The sequence below is a fragment of the Chrysochloris asiatica genome, unplaced genomic scaffold, assembly GCF_000296735.1.
Source record: "Chrysochloris asiatica unplaced genomic scaffold, ChrAsi1.0 scaffold00001, whole genome shotgun sequence".
Classification (NCBI taxonomy): Eukaryota; Metazoa; Chordata; class Mammalia; order Afrosoricida; family Chrysochloridae; genus Chrysochloris; species Chrysochloris asiatica.
Window position 1 is genome coordinate 42,453,629 of NW_006408519.1, and position 11,427 is coordinate 42,465,055.

An 11,427-nucleotide genomic window follows, 5' to 3' on the forward strand; every position below is an offset into this window, starting at 1 on the left:
TGTTGTGGTTGGTTATCATCAACTTGATTTTGACTCATGGCAACCCCTGTCTTCTGAGTGCCTCTGTGTGAGCCCCAACCACCAATCTTTTGGCTAGTTGTCTCCCAAGAGGAATGTGAAACTGTCATCAGGGAGACCAATTAGGAGACATGTTCAAGCCTAAGGACAAGAGATGGTGGGAGCTCTAATTAAGAGAAGGGATGGATTTTCACAAGAAGTTACGGACTCCAGTGGTATTTAGGGAACAGGATCAAAAGAATATGAGAATCAGGGATCAAGAAGAGCCAAGAGCAACTCCCAGGTGAGAAAGGGTTAGGACCACCAGTGGGAGGAGTCCAGGGCACTGCTGGTCTGGGCAGTGAGTGATGACTATTGTCAACCTTCATCAAGAAGTTTGAGATATTGGATTCCATTTTCAACCATCTCTTGAAACACAGCCAGAAGCTGAGGTTTCAGTTAAAGCAGAAAAAAAATAAAATTAAATAAAAATGAAGATTTGGCCAGCATGAATATACTGGGACTGACATGTCAGCTGTTAAGAAGAACTTCAGCTTTGCTTGAAATTAAATTCCTTCTCCCCAGTTCCCCCACCCCCACCCCATACCTTTCAGTTTATTTCATGAGGGAGAATAAAGTAGGAGAGCAAAGATACATTCTCTAATACCAGCTCCTGGCCCTCATTCTCCTTGGAGGAGCGGTCTCTCTCCATCACAGCACAGGGTGGATAGAACTCATTCACTAACATTTGTGGCATGAGATCACATGAGCATCAGTGGTACGTGATGGCAATTGTTCTGGTGTGACTGGAAGCTCATTTTCAGAGCTGGGTTACCATCATTACTGTAATGGGCAGTCCATAGTGTTCTCAGTGGCCTTCTTCCCACAAATCCTCTGGAAATGATGGACATTTCAGAGCATAATGTGACATGAGAAAGACAGTTGGGAGGTGACTACAGTCTAGTTTATCTGCTACGCACCACTGAACCCCCTACTCAGGAGAAGGCTGGAGACCCCAAAGCAGAAGACAGAAAGCCACCAAAAGGGGTCTGAGACAAAAACTGGTATTGTGAGAGGATGGTTTGAACTTTGGAGGCCAGGTTTAAAACAAAGTGTATTGTTTTTGTGCAATGTTACTTATTGTTTGGGGAAAGAAAAAACAAAAAGTGGGTTTTAGATCCATGACACGTGGCCTCTGAGTTCAGAATGGAATGGTGCAAAGATTTATATGCTCAGCTGCTATACAAAGGTTAGAGGTTCCAGCCCACCCAGAGACACCTGAGAAGACCAACAATCTGCTTCCAAAACCTCAGCCACAGTTCTACTCTGACACATGTGGGGTCACCAAGAATCAGCGTCAATACTGATTAGCTGTTTTTGTATTCTTGTTTTGTCTTTACATCTAGAATATCTCATTTTATATTTTCAGTAACTTTGTTGTTGTTGTTGTTGTTGTTGTTGTTAAGTGTTGTCACATTGGTTCCAACCCATAGTGATCCTGTATAGGATTTATAATGAGCGACTGGGAGGTTTGAACTGGTGACCTTGTGGTAAAAGATCCCTGGTGGCACAATGGTCAAAGTGGTTGGCTGTCAACCTAAAGGTCAGCAGGTTGAACCCGCTAGTCACTACACGGAAGAAAACTGGAGTAGTTTGCTTCTGTAAAGATGACAACCTAGGAAACCCTTATGGGGCAGGTCTATGCTTTTCTATGGGGTCACTATGAGTTGGAATCAATTCAATGGCAACAGGTTTTATTTTGGTGGGCATATGAGGTATTATTCATATATAAGGGGGCTGGTGGTGGTTGTGTGCCATGGAATCAGTTCTGACTCACAGGAACCCTGTATAGGGTTTTTGAGGTTATAAATTTTTACAGGAGCAGAAAGCCTTATCTTTCTCCCATGGAACTGCTGGCAGTTTCAAACTGCCGACCTTGCGGCTAACAGCCTGACTTGTCACCCACTAAGGAAATAGAGGAGTTAGAACAGTGTCTAGGATGCGGTATTGTTATTTGTTGCCATAGAGTCAGTTAGGACTCATAGTGACCCCATATAGTGTTTCTGAGGTTTTAAATCTTTGCGGGAACACAAAGCCTCATCTTTCTTCATGGAGTGGCTGTTGGGCTTAAACCACTGACCTTGTGGTTTGCAGTCCAGTGTTCCCAGGCATGTGGTGAGCCCCTTCTAATTGTCAGTAATAACAGTGAATTAACAACAGAGTAACTGATAAGGTGGTGATAATAATGTATCTATTCACCAAACAGTCAAGAAACTGACTCAGTTCCATCAGTTTATTACAGCGTCTTCCATCAGGCCCAAGGTGAGACACTATAGTAAACATGGAAATAAAATACTCGTTCCTTCAAGGAAATCACATCCACTCATTCATTCCTTGGATTTGTAAACCCATTTGACTGATGGGTGTGCATCTATCAAACCAAACCACACCCACTTCCAGAGAGGCAATTCTGACTCTTGACGACCCTAGAGGACACAACAGAATATATTTCTCCAAAGAGAGACTGGTGGGTTTGAACCACCAAACTTTCAGTTGAGCTCTTTATCCACTGTGCCACCATAGCTTTAGCTATGTTGTAGCTGTTATTGTTGTTAAGCGCCATCAAGTTTTTTCTAACCCATAGCGACTCTTGTATAGTGTTTCAGAGAGGTGGATGTGGGGCTTGAACTGTCAACCTTGCTGTGGTTACCAGTCCAGTGATCATCACCTGGGATTTATGCTATGTTGTTGTTGTTAAGTGCCAACAAGTCAGTTCCAACTCATAACAACCCTGATAGGGTTTCCAAGGAGCAGCTGGTGAGTTTGAACTGCCAACCTTTTGGTTCAAATCAACCTTGCAGTCAAATGCTTATTTTACAGTGCTACACCAGGATTCCTTAAGCCACATTAGGTCTTTTTACTCCATTGTCTGATTGTGTCTTATTAGAACCAATGGGAGCATATGAGAAGACACTTGCTTCTTGCACACCTCACATTTGAACTTTGTGATCTCTTTACTAGAATCTGTTGTCAATTACACCCTTTCCATTCATAAATATACATCTTAAGACCCTTTAGGGTGATGCCAGGAATGTAACACAACTTCTATGCCAATGTTAATGTTGTTCAGACAGAAGGGCGGCAGGAGAGCTCACCAATAGAGACAGGGGAAAAGGAAACTGAAGTAAACAAGTCTTCAAAAACACATACGTCTTGGGCCCAAAACAAAATGGACTGAGCTGGAGAGCAACTTGAAAGAGCGGATTTCTTCTAAAAAGGAACAAAATCAAGCTGTCACTAGTGCTGCAATTCACATCCAAGTGAAGCTTCTGGCAAATGAAAGAGGGATCCTGGATCTCAAGACAGGATTTCCCTGGACTTCTGATTCATGAAAAGGAATGAACCTTTGGTGAGATTGACAAGCACTATTGGCCAACAACCTCCCAACTTTGAAGGGTTCTACAGGTCAAGAAGATTATGATAATGAATGAATGAAATGGTCTATTTTAAGATGAAAACACAATTTCTTCCAGTGACTTATTTGTTGAAACAGCATGAATTGTGCTTCTCCTCACTAGGGATGCCGGTAAGTCCCAACTACACAAACAAAACGTGCAGGTAAAGATCAGACAAAGGAGTTACTTGAAATCACAAGATTGATGAGGAAGAGCCAGAATTTGAACTCCTCTCTGACTCCTCCCCAATTCACCATTTCGTCATAAAGCCTGCTGTCACAAAAGTAAAAGAAAGCCTTCGTGAATTAGAGAAACAAAGTCTTGGCTGGGGACTGGGAAGCCTCTTTAAATGATCCCACAGTGGAAATATTAAAGCAGGAGGCATTGGTGGGTCCGAGGTAGAATTCTCACCTTCCGTGCAGACAACCTGGGTTCAATTACCAGTTGATGCATGATGCATAACCACCACCCACCTGTCTGTGGAGACTGCCATGGTGCTGTGATGCTGAACAGGCGTCATTGGAGCTTACAGACTAAAACAGACTAGGAGGAAAGGTCTGGAGATCTACTTCTAAAAATCAGCCCATGAGAACACTGTGGAGCACAACTGTCCCATCCCAGTGTGCGTGGTGACCCCAGGAGACAGGGGGTGACTCACAACAATAACCTTGGTTATCATTTAATGAATCTGTGTTGGAAGAAGTGCCTCCAGAAGGCTCCTTAGAAGCCAGGATGGCAGACTTCATCTCTCCTACTTTGGTGTTTTGTTCTGCTGTGCACAGGGTCACTGTGAGTCAGAACTGACCCCACAGCACATGTCAGCAACCACCACCACAAGAGCCGTTTACTGAGCCTTTAAGAAGCCCTGGCAGCATTGTGGATTATGAGTCGGGATACTGAAGTTTGAATCTATCAGCTGCTCTGAGGGAGAAAGATAAGGCTTTCTGAGAAATCCCATAAAGATTCCAGCCTCAGAACACTTGAATGCACACGGCTACCATCACTGCCAGTGTTGACCAGATACGCGTCTAAGGGATTTGGGAATTGTAATTTGATTCTCACTGGATTTTCATTGCTGCTCCCTAATAAGGGGGTACACGACACTTAACAACAACAACAACAACAATCATTATACCCTGGAGTTCTGGTATGGCACTGTGGGTTAATGTGCTTGACTGCAAAGTTGGTTTGAACAGCAATGTGAGAGGTTCAAGCTCACCAGCTACTCCTCAGAAACCCTATAGAGGATCACTATGAGTCGGAACAAACTCAATAACATGTAACAACATTATTCTATCCTGATGTGGCACTATCAGATAAGCACTGGACTGCGAACCACAAGGTCAGGGTTCAAACCCACAAGCCGCTTCTTGGAAATCCTATACAGGGTTGCTCTGAGTCAGAACCTACTCAACAGCAGTTAACAACAACAATGACAGCATCATAACCTGCAGTCCTGGTGGTACAATGGGTTAAGTAGCAGGCTGCTAATTGCAAGGTTGATGGTTCAAAACTGCTCCATGGGAGAAAAATGAGGGTGTCTGCTTTCACACAGATTTATAGCCTCATAAACCATCTTAACAACAACAACAACAAAACCATAGGGAGAAGGCCTGTTGTGTCCTTTAGGGTCATGATGAGTCCGAACTGATTTGAGGGCAGTGGGATTGGTGTTTGGTTTGGGTTTATGGTTGATAATAATGATAATAGTGATAATAACAGTATTAATCACGTCTGTTGTCTTAAGTCCACTCTGACTCGTTGTGACCCTACAGTGCAGAATAGATTGGATCCACAGCTTTTCTGAGGTCATCCCCTTTAAAGAAGCAAACTGCCAGTTAGAGCTTCCTTCCAAGGAATAGTCAATGGGTTTACACCTTTTCATGAGCAGCCTTACACTTAGCTTACTGTCACCAGTGTTCCTTACTATTAATAATAACAAGAGTAATGTTGATGTTGCTAAAGGCTATCAAGTCATTTCAACCCATAGACACCTTGTATAGGGTTTCCAAGGAGCAGCTGGTGAGCTTGAACCATTGACCTTGCAATTCAAAGCAACTTTATAGTCCAGCACATTAACCCACAGAGCTATACAATACCATTCATATTAATATATAACATTAACAGCATTATTATTTTTGCTGTTGTTGTTAAGGGCCATGGAGTCGGTTCCGATGCACAGCAACCCTGTATAGAGTTTCAGAGGAGCATCTGGTGAGTTTGAACCACTGATCTTGCGGGTCAAACTGATCTTGTGGCCCAGTGCTTTATCCTATGGTGCCAAACCAGAACTCCATTAAGATACAGTCCCAAAGCATAATATTTAAAACAGAGGTTTTCAAACCACTGAGGCCTGATTTCAAAGAATAATATTTAAATCAGAAACTACTTCTTAGGTACACAGCCTGGATAAGGGAATTCATCCCTGGGCCCAGTTTCCTTATAACTATTGTCCAGTGTTGTTTGTACAGATAAAATTCTATAAATGGACGCATCCTACTTATCTCTACCTGGTATATGTGACTTGGTGGATTCATAGCTATTCATATTATTCCCATGGAAATCTCTTGGTGTGGAAATAGCAAGGAAATTATTACATATTTTACACGTTAGGAAATGTGTTTGTTTGAAAACTGAGACCAGAAAGAGCACATAAATGAGTCTATTTTATCCAGTGCAAAAACAAACAAAATGCATTAAATGCAAATAAATCCTAGAAACACAATACAAATAGTTGAACTGTAGTGGACCCAGAAATGCACTGATTGGGAATTTAGTGTGGAAATGGAATACAAGACTGAATTCCATCCAGTGCAGAACTGCTCCTGCGTGTAGACACAGAAGGTACAAAGCTAACTGAACCTCAATCCTCGCGTATCAGCAGCATTTCCACATCTGTTCTTCTAAAGACAGAGCCAAACAGAGCTTCCAGATTCTGCCGGAAATGTTACAAGCAGGCTCATGTCACAATTTCTAGGGGGTCTCTTGCTTCTGAAGTCATTGCTTATTAGGAAGAAGCATGGAGAAACCCAATGTTTTTCATCATGTCAAAATTTAAAGAAAAAGTGTTTTTTTTAATCTCCTCAAATTCTGATTCATATTTTAGTACGAGTAAACAAATTGTCAGTGTCTCAAAAAAAAAAAAAATATATATATATATATTTCCAATAAATCTTATGCTCATAAACATAGAAGATAATCCTTCTAGACGCTTGGTCACATGTTATCAGAACCTGCCTACCAGATGTGTAACTTTCATAAAACCACCCCAAGAGTAGGGTAGACGTCTTCTTATAGTTTTGATTCCCAAAGCGTTTGGTTTGTATCTTTCTTAGATGCCATTTGTACAAAGAAGATGGAATATTAATCCAGGTTGATTTTTCCATATTTCTTGTAGCTATTACCCTTTTTCTACTATTCAGGCAGAAGCATAACTGATTTGCATTGCATTCATTTATTCCTGTTAACTGCCATCAAGTCATTCAGACTCATAGTGACCCGATACAGGATTTCTGAGGAGCAGCTGGTGGGTTTGAACCATTCAACCTTGTGGTTAGTAGTCCAGTGCTTATCCTATAGCAGCACATTATAGACAGGAATCATTATAGCCTGATTTGACAGAAGAATCCTGGTATGGCATTGTAGGATAAGCACTAGACTGCTAATCACAAGGTTGGTATATCAAATCCACCAGCTCCGCCTTGGAAATTCTCTACTATGAGTCGGAACCAAGTAGGTAGCACTTAGCAACAGAAAATTTGACCAAGTCCAATTTTTGACTTTTTATTCCAAACAAAAGCTCTTGTTATTTGCCTTTGAGTAATCTGACTCATAGCGACACCAGGAGTCTACAGAGTAGAACAGCCCGATGCGATTTTCAAGGTTGTGACCTTTCAGAAGCAGATCTCCATGCCTGTCTCTTCAGGTGTCTTTAGGTGTGTTTGAACCGTCAACCTTCTGGCTAATAGTAAAGCACTTAGCTGTTGATTCTCTCTTGAACCTTTTAACAAAGGAAATAGGCTTGAAATCCTGAAGATGATCATACGAGGCTTGGGCAGGAAGAATATCCAAAGACATCTGTAGTCTCTCCTCACATTGAAGCTGATGTAAAATTCTGGATTTTCTTGAAAGTAGTCATAGTGTTTACCTTTTGGCTTCACGCATCCAGTGTTGTAGAGAAGTAAAATGCCAATCTCTCTTTTATTCTTTTGCATGTGATCTGTTTTTCTCTTTGGAAGCTTCTGGCATATTCTCTCCAATCTTATAAAATTTCACCTGTTTATCATGAATCGGTTTTTGTTTTGTTTTCTACCTGTGTCAGACTCCTTGTCATTTCATTTTGGACCCTGAGACATTCTCTGTCATTCTTTCTGTAGGTATTTCTTCTCCACTTTGTTTGTCTTTCTTTCCCTTGGGCATCCTGTCTTAAAGATGTTGCTATTCCAATTCTACTCATTACATTCATTAGCTGTATAGCATGTTTTCACTCTTCTAATTCCTTTGGGAGCTACTAAAGAGGGGTCCTCAGCCCAAAATGTGTTCTGTTTTGTTGTTCCAATATATCACTCTCTTTATTTCAATCACTGTATTTTTACTGGCCCAAACACCCGTATTTGTCTCCTTTGTAACTGCTTGTCTCTGCTTTATGTTACAAATATCTCCTCTTACCCCTTTGAAGATATTTCAAATGCCTATTCTATCCTGTCCATCCATTTTGCTTCATTTGTTATTTACTTGGTATTCTACACTGTTGGCCTTCCTTTGTTGAAGGTGTACTCTTCATATATCTCATGATATTGCCCCATGAATGCAGAGCCCTGGTGTGAATTTGTACAGAGGAAAGGCACAGCATCCTCTTGCTTACTACCCCTCCCTCCAGATAATCCTGCTGCTCAGAGATGCTTCCTGTATGTTTGAGTAGAGACATACTCTTTTCCAAGACACTGTAGAGAGGGAATGGGTGAAGAAGATCAGCTGATGTACCTGCACATGACTTTATTTCATAAAGCCCTGCTCTTTCTCTCCATCTTTGACGAGCTCCTGTCCAGTGATGCTCCTCCTCAGTTTTTCTGTTGGAAAAAAGGACATCTTAGAGAGAAAGCATAGTAGATTACGAGATGGCCTGCTAACTACAGGTCAGTAATTTAAATCTTACAGTCACTCCAAGGGAGAAAGATGAGGTTTTCTGCTCCCATAAAGATTTATAGCCTCGGAAACCCTGTACAGGATCCTTAAGTTGACACCAACTAGGTGGCACACAGCCAGGAGGGAAATTCGGGAAATGCAGTCCATCTCTCATTTGATTCAAACACCTCAACATATTACCTTCTATGACAGGAGCTCCTTCCACACAGGATGCAAAAAGTGGTCTTCCCTGAGGCTTTTCCCCAATTTCACATCCGTTCTCACACCCTTCAACCTCATTGTCCTTTTTTTGAGGCATATCAAGGTTGAGTATACAGGAAATAGCAAGCAACCCATATTGGTTGATCACCTTGACAACAACTAGAAATTCTATTTTCAAGTTTCTCAGAAGGATCTTTCTAAAGAAAAAAATTGATTGCCTTATACCTCTGTCTATAACCCTCAGTGGTTCCCCACTCCTTTTAAAAATGCTTTAAAATGTATTCATTCGGCGTTGGACATTGACACTTGGCAGAGTGTCTCCCCTAGGTAGCTATTTGCCTCTGTGAATGGGAGTGCAAGAACATTCTGGAAGAAGACTGAGCATCTCAAATAGACATGCAAGGTCCTCTGGCCTGTGCCCCACTTCTTTTCTCAAGGGATCACAGCCTCCTCTAGTAGGAGTTTTTCACAGAACCTGTCCGTGTTCGAAAATTGTTTTACAACTTCTCTTCCGTCTCCTTTTACAAAATCGGACAGTTGTATTTATCTTCCTAAATTCAGGCCAGTTATTGCCTAGTCCCTAGCCATTCCTCACTCCAGGATGGGTCCTGTCCCTTCCTCTCTGCTCACACTCCACTGTGAATATCTAGTCATGGTATTTGCCACCCAGCATAGCTAATGAGGAGTCCTGGTGTGGCGCTGTGGGTTAATGCGCCAGACCACAAAGCCGTTTGAACTGCAAGGTCAGTGGTTCAAGCTCACCAGCTGCTCCTCAGAAACCCTATACAGGGTCGTTACGGGTCAGAACCAGCTCGTCAGCACTTAACAATAACAACATAGCTATGAATGCTGTGAATCAGAACTGACACGATGACACTTAACAATAATAACAACTTACTTACTGATATACTTTACCAATATACCCGTGGTCATTTTACTTTCTTTCTTTCCTTCCTTCCTTCTTTCTTTCTTTTTTTGGTAAATGAATCTAGACCATTTATCCAATCAAAATGATGTTCCTTTAAAAGGATTTTTTCCTCCTTGTTTTTAGTAGCGTTTTGCCATTATGTGCTCACCTTAATCACTGACTAAAGAACATGTAACAAAATCTAGTAAATGAGTAATAACTTCATTACAAACAACTTAAGTCTTACACCAAACATTCCAATGACGCAGGTGAAACACAGTACATGATTTATAAATAAAAATTGCATGCTAGAGGATTATCATTCTATTGAAACTAGACTTGGGGCTTAGACAGTACTGATGGGTGTGTTTGCTCTTCCCCAGTCCCTAATGTATCCACTCAATGTCTGGCACTGAACTCAGCTGTTTGTTACTACTAGATAGCTATTTGCCCCTGTGAATAAAAGTGGAAGAACATTCTGGATAAAAACATGACTGGGTATCCCAAATCTTCTCCTTTGAAGTTCAATGTTATTTAAATGCATCTGATGGCTAGGGCAGTGACTCTCACTGAGACTAAATTGCAAGGAAAGGTGCTGGGAACCTGGGAGAGAAAAGACCTTCTGGACTGTGAGGTCACAGCTGAACATCTGGGCTTGGAACCCCAGAAGAGGATCTCCATTACAAACTGCTGGCTCAGGGAATAAAGGAGACAGTATTTTGGAGAGACTAAGATATATCTGAGGGATGCTTTAATGGAGGGATCATTTTCACAAGAAAACCATATGGGCATTTCTTACCTCATAGATGCTGGCTGGTGATGTTCAGGACACATGGGTTACACTGTGTAGTTTTCAGATGAGAAGCTGGACTTTATGAGAGGAAAAAGATAAAATCCCTCTAGTGGTTCAAAACCTTTCCTCAAAACCTTACAAGTTCAACAAAGAACCCACGAGGAGCAGATGGGTTTTAGTTGTTTCAAGTTCCTAGTCTTATTTCAACCACCTGTTCTACTTCTATCTACTTTACATATGTGGGTAGGATTTACGTATGTGATCGCCTTTGTTTTTAGCTGCACTTGAATCAACTCATGGAGATGATGGCAACTAATGGAGATCCTGGTGACCCATGAAACATAGCCCAGCCCTGTGCTGCTCTCCTGATTGACTGCTATGATCCATAGGGTTTTCACTGGCTGACTTTTTGAAGTAGACTTCCAGGGCCTTCTTCCTAGTCTATTTTAGTCTGCAAGCTCTTCAGCATCATAGCAACATGCAGCCTCCACAGACAGACTAGTAGTGTTTATATACGAGATGTATTGGCCAGGATTCAAACCTGGACTTCCCCATGGAAAGCAGGAAAGCCACTTGACCACCATTACTGACAGAAAGTGCTGCTGGTGTGGTGCTATATCAGCACATGTCCTGAAGTGAGATAAAGTGATTAAGGCAAATGAACTAGAAGTGGACCTACACTCCATACTGCAAGATGGCCAGGCTTTGGAAATGCCTGAGAAGGAATTCAGAAAAAATATTATAAAATGTATCAAAACACTATAAAATGGAGTTGAGAAAAACAAGGAAGAAGTCAGGAAAGTGCCACAGGAACAATCAAATAAGATAGATAAAGCACTGGAAACAATTCAAAATCTACAGAAGGAGGTCCAAATGATTAATAATAGAATATCAGAAATGGACAATACACTAAAAGGGAAAAGGAGTAG